Consider the following 17189-nt stretch of genomic DNA (forward strand, 5'->3'; position numbering starts at 1 on the left):
GTCAGCCAGTTTTTCCCTTTCGTTTTTGTCATTTTCTAGAAGTCACATCATCAAAAATGCTAATGGCTGGCTCACAGACTATCTGATCAAGGATTTCTGTGTACAAATTTTCTCGTACGTTTGCCTGCGTGCATGTCGATAAATCATATGTGATTATGATGATCAGGCAGGCAGAGGAGTGAGCGATGAGAAGGAGGTAGGAACCGAGTCTGAAAAACACACACACACACGCATGCACGCGAACGCGCAGAATGACAGGTGAAGGAAGGATGGAGGGAACCGGAGAGAAAGAGGGGTACAGTGGCATTACAGAGGTCATATTTCATCGCAACAAACCTCCAGCACTCAGCTGAAAAATGATGACTCTTCAGTAACATTAAGTTACTAATCACTCACCCACATGGCTTGTATATGTGTCTGCTTGCTTGCATTTGCTTTTAAAGACTGTATAAACATCAACATCCTAATAACTTATTTCACAGTCGTGTTTGTGTGTGTGTTGGGTTGAGGAGGGAGGTGGTTGTTTCATAGGCTTCAAAATGTTTTTATGGTTATGCATTTGCACCCTCATAAATCTAATCCACAATAAGCAGGTTTGTTTTTCTTTAATTTCACAAAAACTCATATTTTCTGAAAACAAATCACAGTTGCTTTTTATTGGACATATATTACTTGCAAATGTGCAGTTTTGTTATCTTGAATCAACAGCGTGTCGCGACTGTCTGTTGGTTTTCTATCACTCTTCTACAAGCAACATGTGAAAGATGATTTAATTTTCACCCAAAACAATGATCAATCTGATTAGTGATGTTGGACTGCTGCTTTCCTGCTCTGAAGAACTGATATTTTACACTACTTTCAATTATTGCTTTACTTTTTTCAGCCCGTCTTGCAATTTCTGTGTGTGTTTTTTTGAGCAATTAATTTAAATCTAATGGAAAGGATTTTAAGGCGTTCAATAAAAACAGGAGATTTGCAGCTTAAGTCTGTGAATATGAAGGACATAATATTGCAGTGTTTATTGTTAGTGCAGCAAAATACCCATGAAGGTCTTTCAAATATTCCCTCTGAGATTTTGCCGTTTTAAAGAAGCAGGAAACTGCTTAGCTAAGACCAAAGAGAAATCTTCAGCTAATTGCTCTTAATAATTTTTTGTATCCGTCTGTCAAGCTGTAAGTCCTCAGTATTTTTCATCTCTGTGACAAACTGTAGGGAAAAAACCGTCTGAAGATCTAGTCATATTAGATCTTTGTTAAGTTGTCTGTCATGTGCAGATGCAACATTGGTTTCTCCCTTAAATTTGCAGCCTTTTGTGTACGAATAGTTATATATACATACACAAACAAATTATTTACATCTCTGGAGAAAAATGTGTAAACATTTTTGAGATGAAGTCAGAAGTTTTTATTGCAGTAGCAAGACCTTGTTAAAATTTTACAATACCTTAGCACTAAGGAAGCAAAAACTTGTCTTAAATTATAGGTACAGCATTTCTTGGTGTCTTTTCTGTTAATACTACATTCCCATTTTTGCAATAGGATCACATGTACACTGCTTTTGTTCTGACTTATTTTCTCTTCTAAAGAGGTTTCTATTGGATTTATGTCTGAAGAATTGGTTGATTTTGTGTCTGGTGAACAATTGCTGTATTGATTCAGCTCTATGCTTTGAACCGTTTTCCTCCTAAAAGACTCGGTGATAATCCATTTTCATATTTCAGCCACGATGTTCATGAATACGTGTGCTTCAAGAAAGTTTCTGGGACCTTTGGAAGAAAAGCAAACTTCACTTCACTAAACACTGAGAATGACGTGATTAATCATTATTGGATTTTTTTTTTTTATTTGAGGAAAAATGTTATGATTATGTTTGTAATGACAGGAAAGGTTTTCTTTTTGGGGTATTTTATTTTTTTTGCATTCCTCCCAAACAACTTGGCAATTACATAGAAGCCCAAATTTTTTGCGTTTCTGAAATTTTGCTGCCATGTTTCTTCTGATTGGAAGTCATATTAAAGCTTTGGAGTTGCTCAGCCAGATGTCTGAATTTGTTGAAAGTGCAAAACATCGGGGTGATGGCAAGAAGATCTTGTATCCTAACCAAATAAATCTTCAAAATACTAGTCGAAACATGCAATTTGGTACTGATTATTTAGAAGGGTTTAAACAATGTCCAACATTTACTTTTTTTAATAAAATACGAATAACCTTTCAAGTTGTTCAAAATTGATTTTGCAAACAGTGTTGTATATTTTTTTTTGGGAGATTCCCATCTCATTTTCTAATGAACACAAACCTAAATATGCCAGAGGCACGAAAAATGTTGGTCTTTGATGTGAGAGCTTCTAATGGTTTCTCTGGGAATTTAGAAACCCCAAGTTGCCACTTTTTGCTGCAGTTGTCCAAATGTGAGAGTTTGGGTCCACATCCAGCCTTGTTTGTCACAGTTCCAGTTGTTTAAAGTGTTCTTTTCTTTGATAATTTATTTTGTTGAAGCCATTTCGCGACGTATGAAGATGGATACACATGTGTACCTTACCTGAATTACATATTCTCTTATCTCTCCCTTTTACAAATGTCTCCAAGAATAATTGACCACTTTGTCAAGTTACGTTAATACTCCACAGGGAAAAAAAAAATAAAAAATATAGATTACAGATTAGACGCTCACAGAAACTCTGATGAACTTAGAAAAATATTCTGTCCAATGAAAAGGGAATTTGCCCGTTGACATTTTAAGATATTACCACCAGGGGTAAAAGCAGATTTGTGTGCTTGGGTTTTTATTTCTTGATAACTTGCTCTCACCTTCATCAGTGTTAAGCCTCCCCTGGTTCCCCCCCAACAAAGCTCCTCTTAAATCAACTCCAGCAGATGCCGTCGGTTCCCAATTCCAACGGAGTCTTCCAGTCCACAGCTCCAGGGGAGCATTTGTGTTGCAGTTGTGCGGCTCACCCTGAGGTTTGACCTTCCTGTTGAGGAGGTAAGGAGTAAGATAAATACGTCCTCTGGGGATCATTAAAGTAAATATGAAACAAAAGCAGGCAAGGTTGTCTGTGTCCAAAAACACAAACCCCCGCAGAACGTGTTCAAGATGCCGGGGAGGTGCTACGGGGTTACACATTCACACTATGCAGACAGGACTGCATTCTGCTACTTTTTTTTTGTTGTTTTTAGCTTTTTTAAGTTCATCTGCCCAGAACTCTCTGATGACCGAAACTATCTGCTCCAAAGCCGACAAGCACAGATTTCATTCTGCTTAGACTCGACGTATATGTGGATATACGAGTGTGGTTCTCTGTGCATGTTTGTGTGTTTGAAGTCTACATGCGTGCACTTTGGTGATGACAGCTGCTGATCAGGAACCTGTGTGTTGATTGCAGATTAGGTATGTGAGAAGGATGTTGATAGTGTGTCTGTGTGTTGATTGCACACCGTAGATATGCGCGTGTGCTAGCGTGTGCGTATACGTGCGTGTCACCGCATGTGTGTGGCCGCTGATTGCAGAGTAATGCAGATCAGATGAAGCAAGAAATCGGCATTTTGGCTCCATCAATCATCTCTCAGTCCCTCTCCTCTCACCTCCATCTCGCTCTTTCCTTCGTTTCTGGTTCATTCATTTTCTCACCGTTTCATTGCCCGTGCTTCTATCTTTCTTTCTCTTTCCCTTTCTCTGAAACACTCTCATGATCTGCCTTTGTGTTTTTCACACATGCTTTGGCTCCTCTTTTGAATTTGCAGGCATACTGCAGAGATTTCACGGAGCTGCGCCTCACAAGTACAGGTGACATTTTTAACTTTTTCAGCACTTTCTCAGGGAGAAGAAGAGCGCACAACAAACTACACAAAGGTCACTTTTGCAAATATCAGAAGGCTCCAGATAAAATAAGAAGGTGGTGAAATGCATAGATTTGATAATGACTTCAACAAACCTCTAAGTTTAAGATAAACTTAAAGAATGTTGTGAATTTAAATTGTAAAGCAAAATAATATATTTTTTTATTTTATCAGTAATTCTTTAAGGGTATTTCTCATTTCACCAATAATAAAGTCAACCAAACTTTTACATAATTTGCTGACCTTGACTTTAAAGGTTTGATGCAAGAACTCAATGTCACCAAATTATGTAAAGTATAAATCTGAACATGCATAGCTTGTTCTAAATTGCATTTTGACAATTTACAACATATAAAAATGTTACATTCTTATCAAAATTTTGCATTTCATTCAAAAATGAAAATATTTTTTGTCATTTGAAACTGCTATTTTAAGTACAAAGTAAATTAAAGCATCATGAAGAAAACGACCCCCAACACATCAGCAAAGCTACAGCAAGATCAGTGAATTACGGTGTTACAATGGCCCAGTCAAAGTCTGAACCTCAACTGGATCGATGTGTTGTAGTTGGACTTTAGCTATGAATAATGAATGCCAACAAAACTCCATGAAATGAAGTGATGTTGTAAAGAAAACTGGGTCAATAACAATGACAACAGACAGCAATGTTCATCTTTTTACACAAGATCTGTGTTTTTGTTTTGTTTTTTCCCCATCCTTCAAAAGCGCTCGCTGTCAAGCATAATAAATTTGAGAAAATTCAGATGCCTCCCTAATGATGTTTTATGTTGGATAACATCTATAAATCAACATTAGCCCGAACTTTGGGGTAAAATTGTCACCGGCAAACTGGTGCAAGACACAGAAATGAAAACACATTCTCAAGGGAAGAGAGAGAGACACTTATCGCACACAGAGACACACACATGCACACAAAAGGAAAGATAAGGACGGTATAAAGGCAGATAAACAAGGGCAGGCGGAGTAATTGAAAACATTGCCATTTGGTATTTGGGATGATGATACACGAGTACCGCTGCCTGCTGGCCCTTCCAGTGAGTACTTAGAGGTCAATCCGGAACATTGCAGAACATTCCTCCACACTCTGATGGGAATCCCAGATCTTACCAGCACAGCTGTCAATTATATCCAGATTTTTTTCAACTTTTACTGGGGCCTCCATGCCACATCAATGCAGCAATACCATCCCTTCATCTATCTCTGTCCCGTCCCCTGTCCCTCCTTCTTTTCTTTTTTTTCCCTCTTCCCATTCTGGCACAATAGCAAGAACAATGCCAGGGTGCCACCACATCAAACACCATTGAGGGAGACTATTAGAGGGGACAGACAGAGAGCGAGGCAGAGGGAAAGAGAGACAGGGAATTACAGTGCGGGTCGAAATCTGATTGTGCATCAAAGCAGAACTGAGGGGAAAAACTTCCTCCTTAAACTGATTATATATCCATGAGAAGAAAAACCACAATGTCTCTCTCTCTCTCTGTGTGTGTGTGTGTGTGTGGATGTGTCGCTGTTTTTCTGTGTCTGTCTCATGGTGCCAACTGTCTACACGCCACCAGTGTCTACTTTTGCACGTTGCTATCAAAGCCATTTCTGTGGGATCGAGTCTTGCCATCCATTCTGTTTTTGCTTCTTTTTTTCTTAAACACTTTACTGTAAGCCGTGCTTATGAGCAGCTTAATTAGGTTTTCAAAAATGTTCTCTAAGTGAGACTTGACATGTGTTTTTCTTGGCAATTTGAACCATATTTATTGACACAAGCAGTGCCAGTTTAGACGGGTGAAGCCATATTTTCCCCAGAAGAACCGTTGGCGAAACAGCAAATTGTATTTCATGGAAAAGTGCATTTTCTTTTATTTTCATCAGGGGAATAAGCAGCGGACTGCACAGTGGCATAGTTTGTACAACTATCGACTTACAGTGAGAAGGTACTAATCCCAGCCGAGGGTCTTTCTCCATGGAGCTCCCTCAGTCACTATTATGCAAGTAGGTAACTTCATTGCTAACATCCAATCTACTCATCCATCCATGCATCCAATCCATCATCACCTTCTTATCTGAGAGAGCTGTAGAGGGTGGAGGTGAAGCAACAACCCTTGGTTCAGATCCAGTTCTATAAAAGGCCCAGTCAAAGTCTGGAGCTAAATCCAACTGAGAATCTGATGGCATCAAAATCACTGTCCACCGATAGACTCCGTCCACTTTGATTGACTACTGTGAAAAGAATAATTTGGCCCAATTTTTAATCTCTAGATGTATAAAGGTGGGAGAGACAACGCCCAAAAGACTTGCACCTGTAAATACAAATGTATAGAGCTAAAGATAAATACATTCACCACTTTTCAATTATGCCTGTCTTGTATTTTTAAGTCATTCACTATTTTTTGTGGATCTGTCACATAAAATCCTAAATAGTTTTGCAAGTCAGAGAAATACAGATCCATTCAATGAATTCAACTATCATTCCAGTAACTCAATCTATGAAGGAAAACACCTTCCATTGATTATTTCCCTTTATTTATGTTATTTGCAATGATTTTATGCTGACGTCTAATGAAAACAAGACATTTAAGGTTAGAACATAACCCTTAAAAACATTTTAATGGAAAACATGCTTCACACCTGCTTAAAGATTGTAATTTTCAAGTAGTACTTTCAATCCTATAAACCGTCAGCTCTCGCAATCCAATTTAATTAACCTGATCTCCACAAGTTACTCAGTTCAGTTTATTCGTGTTGTACCGGTTCACAGCAATCATTTATCCATCCACTTGTTTCTGTTAACAAACAACATGAGCTGGAAACGGGGTGCCAAACCTAATTCTGTCAATTAAACACAAACAGAAAGCAAACATATTGAGAAGTTCTCAAACACAGAAAGTTGTCAGTTTATCGCAAACATATGGAGACGCACAGAGACGGGCTTTTTGTCTGCAAACCTCCCTCATCCATCATCTTAGCTAATGTCATATGGGTAAGCTGTCTATGACGACACATGATGTTCATTTATCATCCGTCTTCAATGCGCTCAGTGTACGCACTCCATTCTCATCCTTCTTCTTCCTTGTTGATGTGAATCAGTCTTGGCCTCGTCTTTCTTTTTTTTTTATCACATTAGAAAGCCGTGTGAAACACACTTTTCATTTGGTAATTATGTGCATTACTCTTGTTTATCTTAGTGCTCATGCATATATGAATAAAAAATTTTTTTTATAGCTCCGTCGGAAAAGTTTATTAACAAGACAAATGGATTGATTGATCACAGGAATCAGGAGAGAAGAGGAAAACATATATCAAAGAACGCACATGATTCATGCAGAACAAGCAAACAGCCTGGTTTAACTAGCATGTGTGTGTCATTTGGATTTCCTGCCCTTACTCTTTTTTTTTCCCCAAACATCTGAATCAAAGAACTCTTTATTTGTTAATGTTTGTGAATGTTAAAGCCGAACAATTTTAGAGCCGAATAACTAATTTTACTCGTCACTGGAACTTTCCTGCTGAGACGCATATTTTCCTGCCTTTCTTCCCTGATCATTTTAATTAATCGCAGCCTTTGTTCCCAATTTACACATGCTGCAAACATTTGCAACTTAAAAACAAATATGTATAAATGGGGGGCGGTGATAAAAATTCGTTCTTAAGACATTCATCGACAAAATAGTCAGTTTTTCCCCTCATTTTCATTTTTATCAAAATGCTCAAGACGTCGGCTGATAACATTTTGACACCTTAATAGCCTCTTTCGTTGTAATGCTAATGAGATGGCCTTACCATGAGTGCTAAATCTTCAAAATTAGTGCTTTGGTGTTTGACTTGAAGAACAAGAAACAAAGTAATTTCTCAGATCTCTTTTAAGTGGCTTGCTCTCTGCTTTAGTGTTTTTTTTTCTCTCTGACTGAACCATATTTTACTAATTTAGAGGGGGTTTGTTGTTCATGTCATCTCCATCAGCCAAACCCTCCCCATCAAACTCCATCCACTCTTTTGTTTCTTGCAGCCTTTTTGTTTGCCATGTCAGACTTATTTCTCTCTCAACCTTTTGTAGTTGTAGATATCCTTTTTGAAATGCTTTTTAACGGTGCAAAAATATAATTACTAGGCGGATATCTTTAAATGTCTATCAAAATAAATAATTCAAATTAAAAATAAAGTAACGGAATGGCACACTTACAGTGCGGTGCTGGAAATGTGTTATTTTTTTTGCAACTTTACTGCTGAATTTTCTCTAATTTTTAATAAATAAATAAAATGCATCTTGTTTAAGAAGAGATTGTACCAGTTGTCTCTATGTTTTATGTGACAGACCAAAACGAAGCAGTGCAGAGTTGTTGAGTGGGGGGAAACCCAAAATTAAGTAGTTGGGTTTATTTCCTCCCTGGAAATACATCTGCAAATCTTACATGGTATGTCTAAAGTTTTGACCGTCTAGAAACTGACAATTTTACAATTTCTTCTTTTACAGAAAGACTTTAGTTCCATCAGAGAGGATGTAGAATATCTGAACATCCATTTTCCCACCTTTATATTTGCAAGTGGCTTTCTAACACACAAACAAACTGATCGAAATTATTCATTGTGGCTTTGGCTATTAGTTTAAACTGTCCTGTTGGAAGATGAACCTCCACTAGAAGGTCACCCTGAAGGATTGCTCTATATTTAGTTATTTTGTCTCATCAACTATGAACAAATTTACTCTCCCTATAGATAAGTCACCTCCACAGGAAGAAGCTGTCACCACCATGTTTTATGCTGGGAACGTATAGTGTTCGCTGTGTGATCTCTATAAGAAGATTAAATTTCCACCAGATCCCAGACTGAATCAATTTTCCCCAAAAATAAAAAAATAATAATAGTTGAATATTTCTAAATCAAGTAGTGCTCTGATTTAGAGCACTACTAAACCGGAGCCCTTTATTAAAACTAAAATGTGCATCAAAAACGTATTAGCTAAGGAGGGTGAACACTTACTTAAGTTTTCAGTCTTTTCTTTTCTCCTCTTAAACAATTTATGGAGTTTTAATTACAGTAAAACTCTGAAAGGATAGACGTTGGTGTCATTTTTGTGTATCGCTGAATAACAGACCATTTAACATCTGTGTTTAGAGTTTTTCTATCCGCTAAGTGATGATCTCAAGTACATAATGCTTCCATTGAGAATGCCTGGCCAGTCCATGTCTCCTAAAATCAGCTTTAACAGTTGCAGAAACTTTGACAGACTAAACTTTACTTGCAATTCTAACCTGAGGTTTTTGTATGAAACCTCAAATATCCCCTCTGTGTATATCCTGCCTTCCTCCCTTTCATCATTATCTCCATTCTTTTATTTTCTTACCAGCCACCCAACGCTATCATCATCCTCTCTATTGGTCAGAGGAGTGACACCGATATGCAGACTGGGTTTGTGCATGTCAATAGAAAGAGTGCACTATATGTGTGTGTGTGTGTGTGTGTGCGTGTGTGTGCGTGCGGGAGAGAAAAAAAAAGGATGATGATGATGAATAAAGCTCCAGAGAGGAGGGAGAGAATTACCTCTGAGCATAAGGGAGTGAAATAAAGACAGGGAGAAAGGCGGAGAAAAGAGAGACATTGAGCTGGGGAGAGAAGGAGTGATAACACAACGCCAGTTTGGTGAGAAGAAAATGAAATAAAAAGCGACGAAACGAAGGCGAAGAAACGGGGAGGGAGAAACGGGATACGAGATGGGAAGAAAGGAGTTCTCTGGTCTGAGGTGTGAGCACGTTTCATGATTCCCAAGTTGTTCTGGAATCGTGAGGAGAAAAGAAAAAAAAAATTTAAAAAATGGCTGGAAAGAGAGATGGATACTCCTTAATCGCATTTTCTGTGGTGTCTGCACGTTTTCTGAATCCCATGTTGCTGTTTGGCTCTGGGCAACAAATTGAGAGTAAAACTAGCAGCCGAGATGAGGAATGAAAAATTTAAGATAATATTCAGAGCTGCTCCCAGTGGAATGCTATTCTGATTCACAGCATATGCAGAAGGAGGGAGGGAGAAAGAAAGTAAAGTACTGGAGAGGACTGATATATTTCTGGTTGGATGGGGGGGAGGGAGAAAGTAATGGAACAATAAAGAAGAGGAAGATATTTTGTTTAAGACCTATGCTGCTTCTCAGGGAAAGAGTGAGAATAGTTTAAAAGATGGATGACAGAGATTATAGAGACAAAAACCTCCTTTTGATTCCACTTGTGAAGCTCCTGAACACAATTCTTCGGCACGAGCCCACGTCTCATGAATTCTCCCCACCACCCAAGTAAAATTGGTGAAATTTTGCCAGGTGGGATACAAAATGGCTGCCATAAAAATGGCTCCAGATGGAGTTGTGACATCCAGGCCAATATGGTGAGGGACACGTTTCCCCAACTTGAGGGGGGTTTATGGGGACCTGGCCAAGTCTCCATTAGACTGTAATGAGCTCCAAAGCCCTCCAGTCTCATAAATAATACATGTGTAGATTGAAGGCTGCTCATGTTCAATTCAGCTTTCACACAGAAACTTTTACATATTAGTGGAAGTATGTAATCATTCTTTTGCAGGGTGGGGGAGTTAAATTATATTTAAGGATACAGGGCACCTTGTATAAATCATCTTGCAGTATATACCGATGGTTGGCAAGCACCTGCTTGTATAAACCTGTTTCATACCTCGATGCTGGCCAAAACTGGTGATAAAGTTTGAATAGCACAACGCAAGTCCCAAGTCATTGACAGGGTAGTCATTAGGTGATTCCCACTCCCATTTGTATTTCCATTTTCCTTAGTATCCTTCATTATTTCTGGTAATCCTGGCAGAAAACAAAAGAGTCTTAAAATCAGTTATTAGGAAGGCGTCCCGAGTCCAGCATGTCACTCTCTGATGAAGTTGTTAATCAGGGAAGTCTGGAGATTTTTGTGTGCACCTCCATCGTCCTCAACATGCATGATCAAGACATCACCCTGGGCCCTCATTCAGGCTCGTCAGTCATGGTGCTAGTTATTTTAATCTTTGCTTATTATTGATCTGACTGGATATCAACAGTTTCAGGCGAGTAGCTACTTTCTTGTAACTTTCGCTTTTTTAATACATTTATGTTTTACGTGTCTTTCTTGAGAGCAGCCAAAATCAAATTCAGAGTTTTTGCCCACAAACTTTGATTTGTCCATTTTTATTCTGAAACACGACATTATAGAATCCCTATTTGAAAAGTCCCTACACACTAATTGCTTAGAAAAATCTGAAGTAGTTGCGTTTTGCACAAAATGTCAAGGGAGAAAATTGATGTGATGCTGATTACATTGTTGAAAGCAATTATTTATGTATGTGAAGACACATCCTCTGCAGATTCTCCGTTTTTGTCTTGGCCTCCTGTAAACAGATCTTTTAATGTAGCCAGTCTGCCTGGTGTTCCTAACCATTTGACAGCATTTATGAGTGCTGCTGCAAATGGGATTTGTGGACTTTGTTTCCAACTTGATAAACACCAGCTGGTGGTACTAAAACACCCACAAAGGTAGTTTAAGAATGCCCAAATTACTTAATGTGTATTTTCTTCCCAATTTGTGGGAGTCTGAGTAGCTGGTATAAAAAGGTACACATTTAAGGAGGAACACAGGCAAATTTCAAATAAAATAATGTTTGAACTAACAACCGTCTTGTAAGACAGTAGCAACCACCATAGCACAATAAATCCTAATTTAGCCAATTAGCAGTTTCTTCAGTTCCAAAAACAGAAAGAAGGCACATTGTGAAAACTGGAGAATTTTTCAATTTCTGAAATTATAAACGCAAATATCTGTAATTGGCTTCTTTTATTGCTGTGGAGGACAATGCCTACTACTCTTTTTTTCCTTTTCAAAATGTATTAGATAAATCTACAGTACAGTGACAACAGCAATTTTTGAGTTGAGACAATTCAGACGGTTTTGTTGATAGATGTGTAATTAATTAATCTACAAGTCAGATGAAAACTGAGAAATGTGTCATATTTCCCCACTTTAGACATGAATGACTTAATATATCATACAAGAAGTTGCACACTACTCCCAAAAGTTGTGGGCCACTTTCCTTTATAAATGAACTTCAATAACATTTTGCCAATATACACACCAACACTCATTTTAAAAGCACATTATGACCAAAATCGTAATATTTTAAGAGCATATTGTGGCCAAAACCTTTGGCACTGAAACCATAAAGGGTTTTGTGTCAGGTGGCTAAGTTAAAGTAAATGCAAATATAACCTCATTTCAAATGTTTTGATGAGTACATTATTGAAATAAAAATCAACCACTGTTTATGTCCTCCATCTTTAGCCACATTTAGAGCAAAGACAAGACTAAGCACATTTTTTCTGTTAGTAACTATAAAGAAAATCAAAGAGGAGTCTCGATCTTGACGTCATGTCAGCAACACCAAGCATCAGAAAAGTCATTGCAGTACGCCGTTTGGCCCAGTAATTTGGCTGCCATTGATAAAATAGGTAAAGAAGAGGAATTTCAGTGGTTGAGGATGAAGGACAAGCAAGCACCAACGACATTCATCAGCCCGTGGTAACTCGTATTACCACAGTGGCAGCAGGCTTGTCAAGAGGGATTATCAAGTTCAGTGAGAGAAGAAGTTCCTGTGGCTGCGAGATAAAAATGTAAAACTTTTCTGTAGAAAAGCTCAAATGAACCAAGGATTTTCCAAAGGTCTCTAAATCAGTGATGAATAATCACAAAATATGTCACATTGATGCTTTGAAGGCAGCCAACCAGAGAGTAGGATAATGACATAAAGCAGATACCAACAGAGAGATAGCGCATCACCAAGGTGCCTTATCAGGGTTTTACTGGAATTTTACATATTAAAGTAACTTTAAACCTGTTTTCATCAGCAGCAGATTATTTTGGAGTGTTTTTTAAATAATCACTTGTTCACTTCACTCAGTTTTAATGGGGGGAAAATGCACAGCTTTTACAGAAAAACTACAAAATAAGATGTTTGTTAAAATAATTCAGCTAGAAATGAACTTTTTCCTAGCATTTTCCTAACAACTGATGTGTTGAATGTAATTCACATCCAAGATATTTTACATTAGTCATAAATTTGGGAGAAATGATGTTTGCTTCTTCTAACTTACATTTCAAATCTAACTAATCATGTTCCTCATCGTGAAATCTGATCTTTCCCTTTTTATTACGCATACATCTCTTCTCTTATTCTATTATCCTTTTTCCACATGCTTCCACATGTTATGTACATGCCTTAAACATGTGATCTAGGCATATGCACTACAGCACGCAGCTTAACTTTATTTTAAAGAAAATTCAAACTTTCTCAAATGTTCTCGGTCTGCCTAAAAGGTGGCTGCTGGTCCTCTTCTCACTTTGCCTTTTTTTTTTTTTTTTTACTTTTGTGGTTTTTGATCGTTTCACATCAGATTTTTTCTGAGGGGGAAGGCAGCTGTGTCCAATTCGTCATTTTATGCCATTCATGCTCAATTCATATCCAACCCAGGGATTTCTGTACTTCCTTTGATAAATGATTATTTAAAGTAATTTTCTGTAATATGCTTTTAGTCTTCTGTAAGGAACTGTGGTTATATGACTCGGATGTATATTCTTTTCTAGCTCTACTTGCTGGTTTGAAAAATATCCCTAAAATATTTCTAAAATCCTCACATAATTCTTGTCACCTTTCTTTACACCGAATTTTGATTCCCTTGATTGCTAAAAGCTCCACATCGAATTTTCTCTTTTATGATGAGCGTCACTCTGCACGACTGAGATCGGATCTCTCCTCTTTATTGGCGGACACAAAGGAGGTCGGAGTAAAAATGACTTTATTCATTCTCAAACATAACAACATTATCTTGTTATTGCCATAATGTAGTTACAGAGGGAAAGGAGTGGATATGAAAGCTTTGTGGATAGCTCATTTGAACATCTGACCATATGCTGTGGCACTGGGGACTTCTGCCACATGCCCTCTTGTCTCAAATCTTTCCGGCTGCCTTCTGTAAACAATAATTATGAAGTTATCTCATGGTTTGCAGTTTAACTGTGCTCAGTGATTATATCTTCAACCCATCAGGAACAATTGGGGGAAAACAATTAGTTGGCTTTGTAAGCACCGTCTGGATTAAGACACAGGTACTGTCTCGACTAAACTTGTGGGATGATAGTGGCGACATGTGGAGCGGCTTGATCCGCGCTCTGTCGTTGTGTCCTAGGGTTAGATACTCCCCCCACCTCCCCTGCTGGTGGTGCCGCTGCTGCATGGCAACTTCAATTCTTTCAGATTGTAGCTGTAGCTACTATCCAGTATCTTATCCCCATCAGCGTGTGCGCGAATTGGTGAATGACTAACTGTAGTGTGAAACTTTCAGGTCCTCGAGACTTCATAAAATGCTATATAAGTGCATTTATAGGTATGAGGCAAGGCTCATGTATATTACTCTTTATGTTTATATATGAAATAATCATTTAAAAATACAGTCTGTAGTTATTCAAGTTAACTTTGATATTGAAATTTGCTTGAAGATCTCAAACATTTTGATGCGTCAAAAAAGCTAAACCAAATGAAATCTATAAAGATGCATCATAGTAGCTCGCAAGTTATTTTCCTTTTGTCTTTTGTGGAGAATTTATCCGTTCTCCATGATGAGTTCTTGATGTATGAGGTTGAAGAAGAGTCAGTGAGTTGAATTCAGGAAATCCATTTATTAACACCAAAATACAGCTGGTCCATTTCTCATGCCACCTTTAGGAGTTAGCAGGACAAAGTTGCAAGAAGAGTTTGTGATCTCCTTTGTTAGTCTTCATCTAAGCCACGCCCTAAAGAGGGCGTTCCCTAGTGTGTCATTTCCTCCAACACATAGCTCTCATTTGCATTTCCTAATATGTCATTTCCTTTTAGGTTTAGCTTAGCAACTAGCTAAAAGGAAAACACAGAATTATTTATTCTCAACACTTTCAAGACAGGTGAAAGTCTGTTCATTTTTCTTTCTTTTCAAATGACTTTTTACCTCTGACCACTATATTTAAATGAGTTAATTTCCAAGACCAACTTGAGGTTTTGAGACAAATTTGATTAAACTTCCTTCAGGCATTTTGGTTATATGCTAATCTCAGGAGCAGGACGGATTGCCCTACAACTTTTGACAGTTGTGCCTCCGGCTATGACTGTCGCTGCAACAGAGCCAGGAAATTAATGGAGACATGAAAAAACAGGGGAAAAAAAGTGAAATTGAAGATGTCCATGATGCGCCACTGAAAACAAATGATGAAAAGTCATTTTCTGATGGCTCCTCTTAAACGTGTCCCATTAGCAACAGAAACCTAATATTCCAGCCTTTTTCCCCTTTCTCTGGGGGGTTAAGAGGTTCACAAAGAGCGTGATTGGGCAATCGAGAGACGAGGATGGAGAAGAGACAGAGAAAGAGAGGGAGAGAAAAGATAAGGAAGGCCTGGAGTTAAAAGACCTTTATATTACTTCATCTGCCTCATTACATACATGGTTTACTCATTTCCACAGTGAATAATGAATTGCTCTTGAGACCTCAATTATTAGTGTCCTTAGGAACAACCAGTCGAATCTCTTGTGAATAATATGTTTCAGTCAAGCTTGTATTGAAACCTTTTCCCATTTTAGTAAGTGGAGTTCAGATGTTTTGTGTGATGGTTCTGTTATTGTCAGGCAGCCCATTCAGAGGGCTTGGATGGGATTCAGCCACCAACCAACTAAGCCGGTTTAAAATTTGAATAAATTGATCTAATTAAGTTTTATGAGGTAAAAACTGAAATATTTGGTAAATGCACAAATCAAACATAATTAATATTTGTTTTTCCATTAAGTTTATTGCCTCTGAAGAAGTCCGTTTCTGTGCTTTTTACTTTTAAAATCATGTAACACAACGCATTTTAAATAATGCCTTTCACATGGAAGTAAATTAAAACCATCAATAACAAGAACTCAATGCTGCCATTGTGTTTTAGCCATTACAGGCAATTTTTTAGCAATTTCTCTAGAAGAGTCAAGAAAGTTACGTCACTTCATTTATTTAACTGCAAGGTGCATAAATTTTGTCTGAGTAGGGCAATCTGGACTTTTAACTGCTGGCTGCATGTGCATACAGTGGTTTGAAATAGCATTCATAAATTCTTAAAATTTATTACATGCTCCAATATATTTTATTGGGAATTTATGTGATAGGTTGACGAAATGGCGCGTAATTGTCAAGAGAAAGAAAATGGGTGCATGGTTTTGCAAACAAACATCTGAAAACAGGGGAAGTCAAATAAACTGCAGTAACACCATTGCCTTCAGAAGTCAAGAATTAACAAAGAGTGAAGTGTGCAGTTAACAAATAGCAAGACAGCCAAGGAACACACCAAAAGGGTCATAGATCCAGTTGTACAGAATTTAAAAGCAGGGTTTAGTTATAAAACAATATTCCAAGCTCAGAGTATTTCCTCAGCCAGCCACCATCTGAATATGGAAAGCATATGGCACAACTACACACCTACAAAAACCTAAACTGACAAGCTGGGAAAGGAGAGATTGAGAAGCAGCCAAGAGGCCTAGTTTAAGCCAAGTGGTAAAATCTGTCTGCAAGACAACTATTGCTCATGCACTCCACTAATCTGCCCTTTCTGGAAGAGTTGCAAGAAAAAAAAAGTTGTTGTGGAAAGAAATCCAGAAGGAGTTTCACTTGCAGTTTCCACATACAGGACACCCCAAACTTGAGACCGGTGCAGGACAACCAGTCTCAAGTGGTTGTTTTTCCTTCGGGACATCACCCATCTACATACAACAGAGTGGTTTTGTTCAAAGATGCACATCTCCAGTCTTTGCCCTGCAACTTTTCAATGCATCCCTGTTCCACTGAGCCTGAATAAAATAAATGGCACTCTGCCAGTCCTGTGCAGAGCTCAATGACACGCCAATGAGAGAATTAAGCCATATGATTCAGGTGTCTTGTAGCAGGCATGCTTCTAAAAGTAGTAGGATTGTAAATATGTAGGACAGGGCTTGTATACTCCCTGTTTAGAGCAAAGCACATTCGTATCTTTTTCACTTTGACTTGCCAGTCAAAGCGAAAAACAAAGTCCAATTGCAAAACTGTGGCCAGATTTGACAACAGATGCTCAAAGTTTAGCTCCATCCAACACGGAAGACCTTTATCTAATTGGAAAAGAAGATTGAGCAATGATTTCCATTTATGGAAATGTAGAAAAACTCTAAAGCATTTCTACCTGGTGCAATGAAAATGTGCTGGCTAAATTCAAATGTACGTCACATTTTTTTTAAGCCATTTCCTAATTTCCTGGCCTTTCAAAATTATGCATTACATTT

At 38.0% G+C, this 17189-nt stretch overlaps 1 long non-coding RNA gene across 1 annotated transcript in view; it reads right to left on the minus strand.

Annotated features, from left to right (window-relative positions):
• Nucleotides 1-1499: 1499 nt before the first annotated feature.
• Nucleotides 1500-17189, minus strand: part of LOC145553810 (uncharacterized) — a 31647-nt gene continuing 15957 nt past the window's right edge. Inside the window, exon 3 of the long non-coding RNA XR_014089858.1 lies at nucleotides 1500-2971. This is a non-coding gene — a long non-coding RNA (uncharacterized LOC145553810). The remainder of the gene's footprint in view (nucleotides 2972-17189) is intronic.

This window comes from Poecilia reticulata, chromosome 11 (genome assembly GCF_904066995.2).
Source record: "Poecilia reticulata chromosome 11, P_reticulata-male-v2, whole genome shotgun sequence".
Taxonomy (NCBI): domain Eukaryota; kingdom Metazoa; phylum Chordata; class Actinopteri; order Cyprinodontiformes; family Poeciliidae; genus Poecilia; species Poecilia reticulata.